Consider the following 8,583-nt stretch of genomic DNA (forward strand, 5'->3'; position numbering starts at 1 on the left):
ACAAATCCTTTCATAGGATTCGAAGACACTGATTACGGATCATAGTGAGGAGTCATAGTTACTTGGATATATTCGAGGAATCTACTAGAGTGACTATGACTCACTCGTGATGACTCATCACGAGTGGTTACGACTCGTTACCTTGAGTCATAATCATAACAGTGAATCAGGTCATTAAGGAAAATCTTCCGTAACTTCTTTCCACGATATCATATTAAGACAAGGATTGAAGCATCAGAAAACTAACTTTGTGAGCTATCTTTTCCTAGGTTTAGTACATAAAAACTCGAGGTATTACATTTGTGGTATATTACACCATTAATTTTAAGGATGATTTATGATTTTGTAATAGTTTGAAAAAATTATGGATATCAACATAGGAGATCTCAATGTCAGTAGTCTCTTCAAGAGATGAAAAAGAAGAAATGAAAGGTAAAGTACTTTTGACTTTCTCAACTCAAGGGATGAAAAATTCTAGTTGTTGCGGGAAAAATGCAAAATAAAAATTATCTAATATTTTTCATGAATAAAATGATACTATTTTTTATACTACTTTTTGTGAAAAATTACTTTTGTTAAATTCTCAAAATAGTGGGGGTTAATGAAATGCAAAAAAAGTCACCATGAAAAAGTGATTTTTATATTTTTGAGAATGCTTTGAAACAATAAAGTGTTACAAGTGCATGTATTAGTGTTGGAATAAATTACATGTCACTATTAATTTGCATATGGTTTGATGTCTTTAATTTGAATCTTATATTAGTGTTATTAAAAAATAAATAAAAAAATTAAATAGCTATTTTGACATTAAATATTTAGATGCGATAAATTCATTCTTGAAATGAAAAATATCATAGACTGTGGTGAAATTTTTTTGACAAGTCAGATTATAGTGAAAATTTGTGAAATGCAGTTTTGTTGATTGTATGGGCCTTGCAGTTTCTTTTGATACAAATATGTGAGAGTGATGTGACAAACAAAAAAAGAGTTTGCTACCCTAATAAAAAATATGAGACGTGCGACTTATTTCACTTGGCATGATGACGTGTATGTACTAAAAGTACTTAGCAGATACAAGCAAATCATGTACATTTACTTAGTATGAAGTTGAGGCTTGTTTTATAAAGAAAAAATATTCTGCTAAAGTATTTTTTGATGTAATGAAAAAAAACTTGATGTTATTTGTTGAAATTACATAAAAATAAATTATTATTTGTTAACTTTACAATGGATGTTGAACTAATTATTTTAGTTTCAACTAGTGAATTGATCAATCACTTTATTTGGAGAAATTGACTTCTCCAATTTTGAGTTATTGTGATAGCACCAAAATTATTGATATAGTTTAAAAGTGTTATTATAATAGTTATTCAGATCCACGAGAAGAAAATAATATTGTGATATAATATTTGACAAATGGTATCAAAATATTGATTATGTAAAATCTTGTGATAATCTTATAGATGAACTAACCAAGGTCTTGACAAGATAAAGGTTCTGAAATACATTGAGGGGGAGGAATGTAGCCTATAAAAATACATAGTCATATATCAAAAAACTGAATGTGAGACTAGAGATTCTATAACCAAGTTCAATGGAAAGAACGAATCATATGATGATTTGGTGTAGGATGCACTATTGTTTAATCCCTTTCTATGATGTGAGTGCATTTTGTTTGTGTAATAATTTGTGAAGGTTGAGTATAAAAGCTCTTAATGAAATTCTGTATCTCGTATAAGTGGGGTGTCAAAATTACAGGACCATCCTTGACAGATTTCATCTATGTGAGTGTGAAAGTAGGTTGCTTCCTAAGAGAATTGGGCTTATTCTAAAAAAAACACTCATAAAAGTGGGAATAGCAAAATGCCGCAATGTGCTGGCAATTAAAGTTTATGTCAATACCTTGATTGTTGTGTGTAAGCAGTGATACTTTATTTTCCTTAAGCAATCAAAGTTCAAGTCTGAGACCACTACTGACTTTGGAGTAAAGGTTACTAGTTTACTAAGTGAAGGTTCAATGCAGAGCACATCTTCATTATGCATAGTAGTCTCCCTTCAATTTTAAATTGGTCATAACTCTCTTATTTTAATATTAAAATGAGTGGGGAAAGCTAGTGCATTTTATTATTAAAATAAAAATATTAAAGTGCAGACAATTAGTAGGCATAAAGTGGAGAAAATAGTGTCCTTATTCCTGTAACTTACCAAATCATCTTTTTGTGTTAGTGGGTATAAATAGACAAGAATGTGGTCAATTATTTGATGTAACTCATGTAACCACAATGTCATTATCTCCTATTAATTGCTCCGCTTTGTCACACCCTTTTTACTTTCGAAGGGATCGATTCGAAGGATTTTTCCAATTAAAGTGAAGATTTTGAATAGAGATTAGTTTATTTACAGAGTCGCCACTTGAAATTGAGTTGTGGTGTTTCAAATTACCTTTCTGAATCCCTAATCAAAAGGAAATGACTCTTTATTATGGTCTGCGAAAACAAAAGACTGGGTAAGGAATTCTGTTGACCAAGGAAAAGGTGTGAGGCACCCCTCGAGTCCCGTGGTTCTAGCACGGTCACTTTTATTGACTTATCTTGACTTAAACTATTTTGATAATTATGTTGGGGCCTAGGTTCCCTCAATTTTAATATCTAAAATTTCTCCATAACTCTTGTATTAAACTAGTGAAAATTAATTTTAAGAATATTTATCAAAGTGCATTATTTCATCCTTAAATTACTTTAAAATATATCAGAAAGATGCGTGCGCCACATTCTTAGTTGAGACGAAAATTTTAAAACGCGTCTAAAATTTACTTAAACTCTTAAAAATAAATTAAAGCAAAATTCATTTAACATAATTAATTAAATCAATAAATAATTATTAAATTCTGTTAATAAAATAATAAAATATACAAATTTACCTATATTATGTTAAATTTAATATTATTCCCAAAATTTAATCTTTTTAAAAGAAAAGGATTAATCTTACTCTTGCGAACAAATTATTAATATATAAATTTAACAAAATTACTTAAAATCTAAATTGACATAATCACGTAATAAAATTAATTAATAAAGTTGCTTTCAACTAAATTATCATAACGAATGTAACAACAACAAAAACAGTAAAAATAAAATAAAATATGGTTACGTGTTACATTTAACAAAATTATTATAACTAAATTAACATGAAAAAATTATAAAATGATGCAAGTTTTCTTTCTTTTTCCCTTAAACTGTTTCACTCTTTCCTTACTGCTTTTCTTGTTTTCCCTTTTATTTTTCTTCTATCCTTCCAACTTTTCCTTTTTCATATGCATGTGCATGAAAATTGTGTAACTAATGCATTCTTAATCTTTTTCTGTTTTTGTTTTTGCATGCATGCATGTAGCCTAAAATTCTAGTTTATAACCGAGTATAACGTTATATCTTTTAAATGCTAATAAGTTTAACAATTATCTCGTTTATAATTCAAACTAGCCTAATTAATATTATTTCGTAACCAACTAAAGAATTACAAATAAAGTCATAGAGCATGAACTGTAGAAAAATAATAAATTAAACATACTAAATTATATAATAAGTCATTGAACATAATTTCATTCATACTTCGATTTATATCAATATTTATAAAAGAAATAGTACAAAATTTGATAGAAACCTGTATGATGAATAAAACAGAATAAAGAAGCAATCACACCATGATCGAAAACTCAACCGGATACCCGACCTCCACTTTTTCCTTTCTTTTTCTTTCATTTTTCTCCTTTTCTGGTTGTCACTCGTTTCTGTCTTTTCTTTTGTTTTCTCTCTCTGTCTCACTCTTTTCTTATTTACTGTGCATGTCTATGTTGTGCATGATTTTTCCTTTTTGGTTTCTCTCAACTTTTTTGTTTTAAGTTTTGGTTTGTGTCTTCCTTTTTTGTTGTTGTCTCTGTGTGTGTATTGTGTTATATATAAGGGGTGTAAAGGGTGAGAAGTTAAGGGAGTTGAGAAAAATGTGGGGAGGTTCGGGTAGTTTAGGATAAGACTTATCTTTTTTTATTTTTTTTAATAAATAATAATAATAATAATAATAATAAAGAATATTTACTAATTAAATTTTATATTTTAGAAAATATAATAAAAGTTTATGAATAATTTAAAACAAATATAATTAAGATAATAATAAAACTACTGGCCTATTTATTAAAATTAGAAGAGAAATATATTTTTAAAATTTTTTGTATAATTTTAAACACAAAAATAAAATAAAATAAAAATATCTCAAATTGTAAATTTAACTATTTATTTATTTTCAACTAAATTTTATTAAAAAATGAAATAGGAATTAAAATAATATTGGACCAAATATAAATATTTAATATTTTAAAAACTATATATATATTAAACTCGGGGAGGATAAAAAATTACGTGTCTACATTTTACCCCTCTTTGTTTGAAATCTTGAAGATTTTTCATACAAAGAAGTAGACAAAGAGATAATTTTTGACCCTCCGATTATTCAAAAAGTGAAGATAAAATAAAATATAATAAAATAAAAGATATGATCGAGTCCTGGTTTTGGACCGCCTACCTATCCCGGGCTATAAGGGAATCAGGTCATGAGTAGTTTAAAAAGGCAAAATAGGGAGACAATGAGCTAGAGGTTGAGTCAGGTTCCGTTGAGTTTCCGGTCCGCGGCTTCTGCTTTTACATCCAAATGAATAACAAAAATAAAAAAAAAAATGAAGATACAAGTGAAAGATCCTATCTATGCTGTTTTTTTGGGAATCTTGACTTGAATCTTCATGACTTCTCAAATGGTGAGATAGTTATTATTCTGAGTTGAACTTGATACACGAAATATTCCTCCTTGTTGACTTTTGGCATTAGAAGGGAACTTGACAATTGGTTTATTCTTCAGATTTTCTTCTGGCTTGGACTTGAGAATCTTCACCCTATTTTTCAGGCGGGCTCCTGAGCTTGCAACTGATGATGTTCACCCTGTTCTTCAGGCGAGCTCCTGGACTTATTTTTTCTCCACTCTTTTCTTCAGTTCTTCAGGCAGGCTCCAGGACTTCCTTTTTCTTCACCCTGTTCTTCAGGTGGGATTTTGGACTCAAAGTAAATAATAAAACAGAAAAATAACATCTAATTCTTTAGGAGGGTCCTGAGCATATAATAAATTTTCATTTTTCAGGAGGGTCCTGAATAGAAAGTAAAATTCAATGAACACGAACAAAATTTTGCCCCAGTTTGTACTTAAAAAATGACTCGACTAAAAGGTACGTCTTATAGGAATCAAAAGGAATGACTCGACTAAAAGGTACGTCTTATAGGAATCAAGGGAATGAATCGACTAAAAGGTACGTCTTATACGAATCAAAGAAAATGACTTGACTAAAAGGTACGTCTTATAGGAATCAAGGGGAATGACTCGACTAAAAGGTATGTCTTATAGAAATCAAGGGGATGAATCGACTAAAAGGTACATCTTATAGAAATTAAAAGGATGACTCGTCTTATAGGAATCAAGTGGGATGACTCGACTAAAAGGTACGTCTTATAGGAATCAAGGGAATGACTCGAATAAAAGGTACGTCTTATAGGAATCAAGGGAATGACTCAACTAAAAGGTACGTCTTATAAAAATCAAGGGAATGACTCGACTAAAAGGTACGTCTTATAGGAATCAAGGGGATGACTCGACTAAAAGGTATGTCTTATAGGAATAAAGGGGATGACTCGAATAAAAGGTACGTCTTATAGGAATCAAAGGGATGACTCGACTAAAAGGTACGTCTTATAGGAATCAAGGGGAATGACTCGACTAAAGGTACGTCTTATAGGAATCAAGGGGGATGACTCGACTAAAAGGTATGTCTTATTGGAATCAAGGGGATGACTCGACTAAAAGGTACGTCTTATAGGAGTGAATGTTCAAGTTAGGAAGTGATTCACCTAACAAATGAAAACTGACTTATTCAGACTAGGAAGTGCTTTTCCTAGGGGTTAAATGAAATGACTCGACTAGAAAGTGCATCTTCTAGGAGTGATGGTTCAGGTTAGGAAGTGCATCACCTAACAAATAAAACTTGAATTATTCAGACTAGGAAGTGCGTCTAGGGGTTGAATGAAATGACTCAACTAGAAAGTGCGTCTTCTAGGAGTGATGGTTCAAGTTAGGAAGTGCATCACTTAACAAATGAAACTTGAATTATCCAGACTAGGAAGTGCATTTCCTAGGGGTTGAATGAAATGTCTCAACTAGAAAGTGCGTTTTCTAGGAGTGATGGTTCAAGTTAGGAAATGTATCACCTAACAAATGAAACTTGAATTATCCAAACTAGGAAGTGCGTCTCCTAGGGGTTGAATGAAATGACTCAACTAGAAAGTGCGTCTTCTAGGAGTGATGGTTCAAATTAGAAAGTACATCACCTAACGAATGAAACTTGAATTATCCAAAATAGGAAGTGCATCTCCTAAGGATTAAATGAAATTACTACACTAGAATGTGCGTCTTCTAGGAGTGATGGTTCAAGTTAGGAAGTGCATCACCTAACAAATGAAACTAGACATACTCTTAGTAGGAAGTGCATCTCCTAGGGGTTAATTGAAATGACTCAACTAGAAAGTGCATCTTCTAGAAGTTAAAGCTCAAGTTAGGAAGTGCATCACCTAACAAATGAAAAATGACCTACCCAAACAAGAAAGTGTGTCTCCTAGGGGTATAGGATGATGAGTTTTCACTATGATTGTGATTACTAAATATGTGTAGAAATATTGCCTCTTGCAATTGCAAAAGTGAGGAATTTCATCTTGTTGATATCTAAACTTAAAAGCATTTGAATTGAGGGTAAATTCCTCTCTATTTCAAACAAATACCAATTATGATTTAAAAACATGGTGGTTGATTTGTGACATCTGGCTATTGAGGTGACCACTCTTGCATTTGTCATACTCAGCTCCATTTCAATAATTGATAAGTATCGTTGACTTGCATTTTTTACCCCCAAATTCTTTCTACTGGAATTTTTTGACTCAAATCATATTTCTCTTGCATGATGCTTCTGGGTTTAACTTCAAACATACCTTTCACTTCTATGAGTCCAAAAACTGTCGGGTGACAAGCATTCTCGAATATCTTACTTTATTTTGAAGCATGTTAACTTGGTACATCAACCCTTTATCATGCTTTGTGCAATTGAGGGAGTTGATAGAAAGTTTTGAAACTATTTCTTACTTGACTTGACATGAATTCAACTAAAAAAAATACGCGAAAGATGACAATGATTTTTCATATGACGACAAAAAGTCAAAAACAAAAATAATAAAAAGAAAAAGAAAAAGGGAAAAAGGAAATACAAAGTGCATCTCTTTTTCAAATCAACATAAAGGAAAACTTATTTGAGTATGATAGTTGATTCTAGTGATTATGATATGCATTTTTGAATTAAACAATCTAATCTTTCCACACTAATCATTGTCAACTTTTGCCCACTTATTGAGTTTGAAATCGAGCCACTGCTGAATTTGTTCGCTCTTACAATACTCCTTCGGCTTGTGGCACCTTAATAGGTTTTTACCAACAAGCCTATCTCATTTTCATTTCTTTCTCAACTCACTGTCGTCTTATGGTGCCCAAAAAGGGTTTTCACCAATAAGACTCTCTCATTTTTTCCTTTTTATTTTTTAAGAAAATAACACCCAAAAATATGAAATATCACGCACCCATAAGATGTTAAGCCTTGACATTCTCAAAAATTGATCTGAAGGTCTTTCTTTGGTTGTAACTTAGATTTTGGAAAAGGTTAGAAAGAAAGGACGGCATGAGGCTCAAAATTTACATAATACTGGGTGAAGCATACAACTTTTGGAATCAACTCTTTTAAGAAAATAAATTTTGCCCAAGTTTTATTTCATTCTGGGTAACTTGAATTTTCTGTTGGTTGGACCGAACCCCAGAGTAGGGCTGCCTACGTAAACGTAGTTCGGGAAATTTTTTCTTCTGCTTGATTCTAATTTCTTTTTTTTTTGTTATTGACTCTTTTTCTCTTTCTTTCTTTTTGCCACATTTTTCTTCACTTTTTTTTCTTCTTCTTTTTTTTTAGTTGTTAAGACTTTTTTTTTCTCTTTTCTTTCTTGTTGCCACATTTTTTTTTGAAACTTTTCTGACTCTATTCTTTTACTCGACACTTTTTTTTTAGTTTTGCTGACTCTATCTTGATTCCAAAAGAGGGGTATGAAAGAAAATAACACTAGAGCTGAAATGAGGTAAACAAAGAATGACACAATATTTGGATAGCAGAATAAAATGCCTTCGTCATGTCAATCCTTGAAAATGCAAGTAGATAATATGCAATATGAAAGTGGGAGATGAAGAACATATGTGACACTATAACAACACTAACTTTAACTGTGTATGTATGCCACTTCTTCTTTTACACTTGTTCAGCATACTACTCCACCTTTGTAGTACATCCCTCACATCGAATGATCCATGCTTTCGTGGAGTTGATTTTATCTGTGTCTATTGAATAGGGATCTCGCATCCACTATTTGACCTAATTGAGACATGTCTTTCAATTGATGACCAAGTCAT

The sequence above is a fragment of the Capsicum annuum genome, chromosome 2 (assembly GCF_002878395.1).
Source record: "Capsicum annuum cultivar UCD-10X-F1 chromosome 2, UCD10Xv1.1, whole genome shotgun sequence".
In the NCBI taxonomy this organism is placed as follows: Eukaryota; Viridiplantae; Streptophyta; class Magnoliopsida; order Solanales; family Solanaceae; genus Capsicum; species Capsicum annuum.